The sequence below is a fragment of the Dermacentor albipictus genome, unplaced genomic scaffold, assembly GCF_038994185.2.
Source record: "Dermacentor albipictus isolate Rhodes 1998 colony unplaced genomic scaffold, USDA_Dalb.pri_finalv2 scaffold_15, whole genome shotgun sequence".
Taxonomy (NCBI): domain Eukaryota; kingdom Metazoa; phylum Arthropoda; class Arachnida; order Ixodida; family Ixodidae; genus Dermacentor; species Dermacentor albipictus.
Genome location: NW_027225569.1, coordinates 12,509,494 through 12,519,106, shown reverse-complemented (window position 1 = coordinate 12,519,106; position 9,613 = coordinate 12,509,494). Strand labels below are relative to the sequence as shown.

Below are 9,613 nucleotides of genomic sequence, written 5' to 3'. Positions count from 1 at the left end.
GCGCTTCAATCGCTGCTCCCATAAGCGCCTTTGCTGATGTCGGTCACAATTTGTACTGAACCGCTTTTCGCCCGAAGCTTCGCGACCTGCTTGGATCGATCTTAGCACCGACATCCCCGCGATAACTTCATAAGGGCGTATAAATCCATATGTCGCTTATTCATGCATGCCGTGGCGTGATGATTTCAATATCGGGCGGGTGTGCCAGAGGTCCGGTGCTCAAATCCTGCCGTCGAACAGTTTCAATAATGTTTATTTAATTATTTATTACGCAGTGCATTGTTGAAAATGACGAGCTTACAAAGTCGCGAAGGCGCTTGAAGCCGGAAGGACGAAGTTTAGGCAAATCTATGTAGTTCCTGTTGTAGCTTCGACGGGGCGGCCGGACGGAAGGGTTACGGCATGAGGCCTAAACAGCCGGGGCGCTCTGCGCCGCAAGAAAAGAGCCGGACTGCTCCCGTTGGGGACCAGACAAAGAATGGAATCTTTATTTCTGAGGAGGCAACTTACAGGAAGCACTTACAGCGTTTGGCGCTGAGTGGCGCCCTGATGTAAAAACCCAAAACCGAAACCAGAAGTTACGGATACCACATCACCTCTCCCTTGAAAGGAAAAAAAATGATCCACTCGCTCTCCTCACAACAAAAATTAGTCACGAGTCAAAGAACACATGTTAGTGCTGTTACACACATGATTAGTGATACATGTTTATACAATAGAAAATGATCTCTGGCTTCCCCATTTAAAAAAAAAACGTACATGAATACTGAATATGAGTTATTGCAGTCCAGATCTGCAGTTCCAGTACCCGTCTTGGGAGGACGATGAGATGCAGCCTTGCACACACGGATAACACAGAAAATTCACAAAGTACATAAGTGTACATTAACAACCATCTGTGTGCCCCCTGGGACAGCACTGATGGGTGGCTCATTCGCCCTGAGCCTGAGTCGACACAGTCGCTGTGGCTGTCGTGGATTGGCATTGTGCGTAAAAGCAATTAACACTCCTTAGTGCCCCCCCCTTAAGAATGCTAACGAAAAACTTTTTTTCTTTTTGGCATAAAGGACAAATTAGTATGGCGGCTACTACCGTAGTGAAAATGCTTACATGTATGCTGCAAGAAACGTAACATATAAGAAATGTATGGTATCCCTTCTGCGGGGATGCTAAGAAATGAAGAAAGGTGTTCCTACAACTAGGATCCACTGATAAATCTGCAGTATAGCAGTAAGTACAGCGTGCGTATAGCACCGTTTATGCTGCCAGAAATCCTCCCATTTGCAGGATACTGCTTGTCTTATTCAACTAACAAACATGAAAGGAAATACTTTTGCCATTAAGAGCCGAATTCGCATGGGAGGGTTGAAACCTCTGTAGACAGTAACCTAAGGCAACAAGCTACTTGGAAACATAATCCTTAAATCGTTCCCGATGTTGTCTATGGCGTGTAGACCTACGGAGGACTGGTTCAGGTTGTGGAGGAGGAACAGCAGAAGTGTTACTCGTACTGGGACTGGAAGGTGTGTCAGAGACCTGAGTGCCTTCAGGGGCAGCGTCTTGGGGAGGAGTGTCGCATGGACGTTCAGGAGACTGTTCTGCACGGGGTGAACCCGGAGGTGGTGGTGGTGAGACAGGTGGTTGCAAAGAAGGGGTTGCAGCAGGAAGATGAGTACCAGTAGGAACTGGAAGAAAAGGTGGAAAACCATCGTCAAAGGATGTTCCATCATTGAAATGACTCCTTTCATTTGTTTCCCCCTGACGTACCGAGTACTTCACTAGTTTAGACGCGTTCCAACGCTTGCCATTTTCGAGCTGGAAAGTACTTCGGCCTACTTGGCGGTAAATCTAGAACGGACCGGAGTATTTAGGAACAGATTTCCGTGAAGCACGTACCTTAACCACATCGCCTGGCTGAAACTGAGGACGTTTAGTCGCGCGACGACGATCCACATACTTTTTAGTGTTTTCCTGTTTTTCACGTACTCTACTCAGCACTTCCTGGCGCAACTTTGGAGAAGCAAATTCAGGATGAATTGGAGGCATGTTTGCGACGTCCAGCCGAGTTCGTGGTTGTCGACTATGGAGCAGCATAGCTGGAGACACCGGTAGTCATATGTGGAGTAAACCTGTAAATTGCCAAGTATTCTAAGACCGCAAGTCTGAGGTCTCGCTGTTCCAAAATAGCAATCTGTATGAATTCTTTAAGGACACGGTTAAATCTTTCTACCTGGCCATTGGTCTGTGGGTAGTAAAGAGAGGACAAGAAATGCTTAATGCCTCTTTCCTTCAGGAAGTTTTCGAACTGTGCAGAAACAAACTGTGGCCCATTATCGGACACTATAGCATCAGGAAATCCTTCCCTACTGAAGATGGACATGAGACTGTGCATGATGGCTTCCGATGTGACGGAAGGCATAAAAGCAACTTCGGGCCATTCGGAATGATAGTCAACCATGACCAAAGCAAAACGAGCATACTGTGGAGCACGATCAAGAGGGCCTATCATATCTATGGCTAACTTTTCCCATGGTCTTAATGGCCATTCGACAGGTTGTAATGGCGCAAAAGATGGTTTGGCAGATTTATCTGCTTGTTGGCACACAAAGCAGTTTCCCACAAGTTCCTCAACTTGACTATCCATGTGAGGCCACCAGTAGATGCCTCTCAATCAGAGCTTGGTTTTAGTAATGCCTAAGTGACCATGAGCAATAGACAGGAGTGTCTGACGCAAGGAAGCAGGAGGAATGATACGTTCACCTCGGAGAAGCAGATTATCCATGTAGGACAATTCGGACTGTACAGCAGCATACGCCTGTAACTCTGGCGGAAGGTCCGCCGCAGTTCTCCATCCTTTTACTATGTTGTCTTTTATTGCTTGGCACACTGGATCTGCCTGTGTGGTTGCTTGGAATTCCTCCTTTGTAATACAAGATGAAACTAAAGACACTATTTCTTCATCTAGTGCTGGTTCACGTTCGGGAGGGACAGGCAGGCGTGACAATGCGTCCGTAATGACATTTTGGTCACCGTTACAGTACTGAGTGGCGAAATCGTAATACAGCAATCTTGCATTCCAACTTGGAATTCTTAACGGTCGCTGTCCAGGACCCTTTGAAGATAGCAATGCTACTAGAGCTTGGTGATCAGTTCGTAAAGTGAACTGTCGACCCCACAAGTAAACAAGCCAATGTTCACACGCAAACAGACATGCCAATGCTTCCCGTTCGCCTACGGAGTAACGCCGCTCTGCGGAAGGTAACGTACGAGAAGCAAAAGCTACTGTAAAGACCTCATTTCTGCATTTTTGGTGTAGGACAGCTCCTATGCCAACGTCAGAAGCATCAACCGTCACAACAATAGGCAGATGCGGTTGAAACATGCGTACCACCGGGCGTGATGCAAGTACGCCTTTAATAGCCTGAAAGCTGCATTCAGTATCCCGATCCCAGGCAAAGGCTTGTCCTTGCCTTAGGAGTTTCCTTAGCGGTTCCACTACGTCGCCATACTGCGGGATAAATTTAGCATAATATCCCGTGAGGCCCAGAAATGAATGTAGAGCCTTTTTGTCCTTAGGCTGTGGTGCCTCCACGATTGCCTGACTTTTACTATCCATCGGCGAAATGCCGTTTGCGGAAATTTTATGTCCTAGGAAAGGTAATTCTGGGACACTGAATACGCACTTGTGGTTAAGCTGCATGCCTGCATTGCTTATCCTAGACAGGACTGTATGCAAATTTCTGTGGTGGTCACGTTGAGTGTGACCCCATTCAAGCACATCGTCAAGGTAGCACGAGGTGCCTGGGCAGTCTTTCAAAACAGATGACATGATCTGTTGGAAAGCGGATGGCGCAGATGCCAAACCGAAACACACACGCTTGAAGCGGAAAAGACCGTCATGAGTTATAATAGTAGTAAGCTCACGGCTTTTCTCGGATAATAAAACCTGGTGATACGCGGACTTCAAGTCCAACTTACTAAAGACAGTAGCACCAGCGAGTCGATGCAACAGTTCGTCAGCCCTCGGTAGTGGAAAGGCGCCAATGATGATAGCCTTGTTGGGGTCTCGAAGATCGACGCAAAGTCGAATGGAATTGTCCTTCTATCGAACGACGATGAGCGGAGAAATCCACTCGGACGCAGTGACTCGTTCGATGACATCAGCTGATTCCAAGCGTTGCAGCTTGGCAGAGACTTGCTCTCGGAGAACCAGAGGTAGAGGACGCAGTTTCGCCGAGGCTGGCTGCACTGAAGGTCGGAGACGAACGTCGTGGACGAAGCCCTTGACAAGTCCCAATTGTCCCGAGAACAGATGGGCGAACTCTGTTGGAGCGTTGTGCGGGAGAGACGGAGGCTGAACGCTTGGGTCAGCTGGAAGTCCCGATACTTGACATGTGAGCGAAGACCCTTGAATGTCAATGCCCAAAGCTTGAATGGCATCTAAGCCCAGAAGAAAAGTGCCTTGGTTCATGACGTGAAATGTCACTACTGCAGCGTTGTTGCGATACTTGACGAGCACGGAGAAGCGTCCTGAATGCAGAATTTCTTGCTGCGAATAATTCTTGAGTCGAAGACTCGAAGGAGATAAAGGAAAAACCTTGAAATGTTCTTCGTATAGGGAGCTGTTCATCAGCGACACTGTAGCTCCTGTGTCCGCGAGCAAGTTGAGTCTAGTATTCGCAATGAGAACTTCGGCGCGAATTGTTGCCGGTTGGATATTCGGTGCTTGAGTGGTAAGCACAAACGGGACTGTAGAGGCTGATTCTGCATCAGCAGTAACGGAAACAAGCTGCGTTCGAGCAGGAGGCTGTCGCTGCGTTCGGTTCCTCGAACGGCAAACCGAAGCGTAATGTCCCGCTTTTCCGCACGCACGGCAGGTAACGTGCTTTGCCGGACAGGCTGGATCGGATGCGATGTGGCGAGGTGAACCACATCGGTAAAATTGGGGTGCGAGTTCTCCAGTGGCTTCGCAGAGTTCGGGCCGGACGTCATGTTGGCCGGCCGCTCGATGCGACTGCCCGCCACGCCGTTGATCGCCATCTTGAAGACGCCGGGTCGAGAAAGAAGGGGGGCGGTGACCGCCATCTTGCGCGCCCGGGCGAGGAAGGAGATGGCCGGCGACGCCATCTTGGCGTTGCGTCGAGACGCGCTGAATAGACGAGGTGCTGAAGACTGCAAGTTCCTTGTCAACTTGCTCCACGCTTCGTCCGATTTCCTCGGCTTTCTTGAGCGTGAGGGACGATCCTTCGTACAGTAGCCGTTCTCGAATTCTTTTTGATGCAACGCCTTGGAGAATTTGGTCGCGAAGAGACTCGTCGTGCCAAGCTCCGAACGCGCAAGCAGGCGCTGGCCTTTGTAGCGCGGTGACGAAGTCCTGGAAGGTTTCCCCGGGTAGTTGCTTCCTGTCCCGGAAGATAATGCGGTGCACCAGGGCATTTGAGCTTTCGTAGCGGCCGTCTGGTCCGCTTGCGACGCGAGGTCATAGTATAGACGCTGCCCCTCGAAGCCTAAGTTGCTCAGTAAAATGGCCTTCTTCCTGTCATCTTGTAATGCTTCGCATCCGGTCGCCTGAAGAAACGTGAAAAAAGAACGTTTCCATGTGAGCCACGGTACCGAAGGAGTACCGGGTAATGCAAGGAAAGGCGGCATGGGTGGTGCGAACGCCATGCTGGGCACGGAGAACAAAGGCGGGGGCGTTGCGGTGGACGTCGCCGAAGTGGACGTAGCGTCTTGCATGCCTGAAGGAGGGGAGCAGCAGAAATCGAAAGGCAAGGGGCCGTAAACGTAAAGTGAGCGGTTTACCTCATCGCCAGTTTGTTGTAACTTCAACGGGGCAGCCGGACGGAAGGGTTACGGCATGAGGCTTAAACGGCCGGGGCGCGCAGCGCCGCAAGAAAAGAGCCGGACTGCTCCAGTTGGGGACCAGACAAAGAATGGAATCTTTATTTCTGAGGAGGCAACTTACAGGAAGCACTTACAGCGTTTGGCGCTGAGTGGCGCCCTGATGTAAAAACCCAAAACCGAAACCAGAAGTTGCGGATACCACAGTTTCCATAATTCCCTCGCTGGCTCCACCGCCCACATTTCAGCTCCCGTAGACTTTAGCGCCATATTTCTCTCTAGCAATTATTGTATGAAACTCGAACTATTTCGCTCTCTCTATCAGTTTCCGCAGCACACGACAAAATATGGTGGCTACATAGAAGTGCTTCAAGTTATGGCTTACAAAAGTTACGAACAGTTCGAATGCATCTGTCGTTAGAACTTTAGTATAGCGTTCCGACCGCTTATTATGGACGCTTAGAAAGCAGCTACGGCTTTCATTGTCTACATGCACTTCCTCAGCAAGGCCTTCCGGGGAGCTTTCCATATCCCCAGCACAAGGCCAATGATGATAAAGACTTCTAATGGCATCCCCCTCTAATAAGGATAGCTACACATAGTCATCTAGCCCTCGTAATCTGCTTATGTCTTAAAATTTCGTATCTAGAAATCTGTCTACCGCCTGTATTTCGTAAAATTACCTATGCATGCAACCTCCTATCCTATCTGCTCCCTGCCTTATTTCCGCGAATACTTTCGACGTTTCTTGCCTATCTCGACCATTTACTAGTTAACGCTCCCATCAGCCATGAAGCCCTGCGCCTATGGAACGCGGACGTTCTGTATATGGTCCTGGCTTTGCTTAACATCCTTGCATCCCATTAGAATGTGCTAAGTCCTACCTGTTTCTTTTTTTCTGCAGCGGACAGATGCCTCACCCAGTTACGAGTATTTGCTCATATGTGCTTTCTTTTTTTTTCTTTTTTTTCTGCTAGGGCGGCCAGCTCGGACTTCAAAAAGCAAGGCACTTGCCCTTGTGTTGACAATGCTAAACGCTCTGCCCCTCCCCGACCTCTCACCCTACATCAGATTGCTGAAAATCAAACCCCTTCTTCAGCAAAAGGGCTGGGTGGAAAATCGTTTGATAACGGCAAAGATTCTGGCGGTGTGTGGTGATTAGAAAAAAAATGAAGCTATACGATGCAATCAGCTGACGCAATACACAGTACTCGGCATAAGGGCTTCTTGAAAGAAATTGCTTTACTTGGTGACATCCTAAGAAATGAAAGGTTATATGCCCGCTGTCCAGCTGAAACACAATTTGCATAGATGCACCAGCATTATAATGAGGCTCGCCTGCTTACCTGACGTCGAGTGGTTTCGCGTGTTTGAAGCAACTGTTCCCTTCCCACAAATCACTCTTTGTGTCGCTGGTTTCAGGATGAAACCCGAACGTCTAGAGAACTTTGATGAGTGATGCTGATATGAGCGAAAGGTCAGATTTTATCTCGAAACAACAAGATTTTGTTTTCCAACTAGCCAAGTATTTACACTACCAGAGCAAATTGCGAGTGGACTCCAGCTGTCTCAAGTCTCTTTCCGAAGTGAAAGGCAGGGGCACTGCGTTTTTGTAGGTGGAGCTTGTACTGAGTTCTTAAGTCGTTACCGCACTACTCTAGCGATTTACGAGAGCTGCAAGTGTGGGCTTCGCCAGCATGGAAATGTGATTGGAAGCACACGAGTTTGCCTAAAAGTTGTCCTTCTGACTCCATACGGCCTTGTGACTTTGGGAATTGAATAAAATAACGAGTTATAAGTGCTACAACCCGCAATGATTGTCCATGTGCGCAGAAATCTAAGGCCTTCTTGTGTTTAGAAAAGTATTACTTAAGGCAAATTGAGGAAGACTTAAGGGTAGTAAATACTGGCACACGAACGTATCATTTCCATGGTACCTTGCTGAACGATCGCAGCACTACAGCTTCTTCTGGTAATTATTGTAGGTAGCTCTATGATAATTATGGTTCGCTACGAGAGGCGTTTGTCCTGCAGTGGATACAATAGAAATGCTGATGGCTGATCATGACGATGACGATAATGGTGGCAGTGGCGAAGGCTGGCACTCACCTTGATCTCAAGTTTTTCGCTATAGCCAGCGTCTCATGTGCGCTCTCTATCTCATTCAAGTATACTTCATTTGAAACATCTGGTACAATGCTGTGGAACCAAGGAGTTCGGTGAAAAAAATGTATCACTGCGCGCGTTGCGTCCATGCTTCGCTGCGCGCCAACAGCGTTTGCTCGGGCGAGTGTGCCCGTGAGCTTGCCGCGGCGAGATGCCGATAAAAAGAAAACGAAAAGAAACACAACGCAAAACAAATTGATCTAAATCAACGCATTAAGTAGCCGTGCGAGTACACCACAGCTTGTTTGTTTTTACGGATTAAAACTTTTTTTTCATACAATACTGCGCCTATATAAAGAACAGTTTCGAGATCAGAAACACCGAACTACTTGTAAGTGCGGAAGTAGTGACTGCAAAAAAGTACCTTTAGCCTCCACAGCGTTGCACCTGATGTCTGAAACGGAGCATAGTTCCGCACTGGGCCGTTGGGAGGCATGACGAGCGCCAGTGCACGCTACCTGTCCCGCAGCACACCGTGCCAGACCCGAACCCTTCGGCTTGTGTTCTCTAGATGCTCAGCATCCGGAATTACATTCTGTGTACGTCGAGGGGACGGCACTGAGCCATTCACAGAGTCGCAAAGAACTATCGAATGCAGTCGGCAGTTCTGCCACGAAAATAATTTACTCGGCTACACGGCGCACTAGCGCGCTCTGTAACGAATTACAGCATTTGGTGCACACGGTATACATTTTGCTCTGCTGAGTGTAGCGGCGCGAAAGCCGCCTTGATAAATTCATTGCAAGGCGGAATCCGTGATGCCTGTAGCTTTAGATGGATGTACAGTCAAACCCTTCTACAACGAACGGCTCTACAAAGAAATGACCTGTATAACGAAGTAATGATTTCTCTCCCGATTCTGTTGTGATTGGTGCGGTGCGCGACCTTTACAACGAAGTGACTTGTATAGTGAATAATTCCGGAGGCCACAGGCTCTTCGTTATAAAAGGTGTTTGACTGCGTCCACTAGATTTCGGTTAAGACGAGCGCGGTTAAGCCAAATTTTCGTGTCGGAGGAACATCGCGTGAACATTTGCTCACTTTTCAATAAACGCAGTGTAAAAAATAGGCCACCTAAACGAACAGGTAATTTCGTTAAGCTGAACGTCAACATCCACCTCTGGATCTGCTGCTCGGATGGGCGATAAGCCTGGATTCGAGAAGTGAGAGGCGTTCCTTTGTGGACGCAAACATCTACGCCAGCATCAACGACGACGTGGAAACAAGCAGGGTCGATCGCACAATAATACGATCAATGGAGGAAGTTCTCCGGATGCCTCTGGAGGATGATAATTGAGGTGATTGCAGGAGCCACACGAATCAAAACGGCATCCACACGTGATGAAGCTGACAATTCTCTCACTGCCTTGGTGATCTTTTTTCCGAGAACAAGAGAGTACTTGAGAATATATCAGGAACTTCGGTGAAATTCATCTTTCATAACAGCGCGCACTTTTGTACAGTTTCTATCATGCAACTTCAATAAACGCATTTTATTACACCCCTTTGCTGGTGTTATACTGTTTTTTTTTCGTTCATTGTACTGTGTCGTGTACATTTTAATGCCCCAAGAAGAGTAGATATTAAGATTTGTGGATATGTTCGG

The 9,613-nt window shown here is 48.2% G+C and overlaps 1 long non-coding RNA gene across 1 annotated transcript; it reads right to left on the bottom strand.

Annotated features, from left to right (window-relative positions):
• Window positions 1-460: 460 nt before the first annotated feature.
• LOC135916395 (uncharacterized) lies at window positions 461-5,914 on the bottom strand. Its single transcript, XR_010568917.1, has 2 exons — window positions 3,979-5,914; window positions 461-1,685 (listed from the first exon to the last, which is right to left on the bottom strand). It is a non-coding gene; the product is annotated as an uncharacterized lncRNA (long non-coding RNA).
• Between the last annotated feature and the right edge of the window lie 3,699 nt (window positions 5,915-9,613).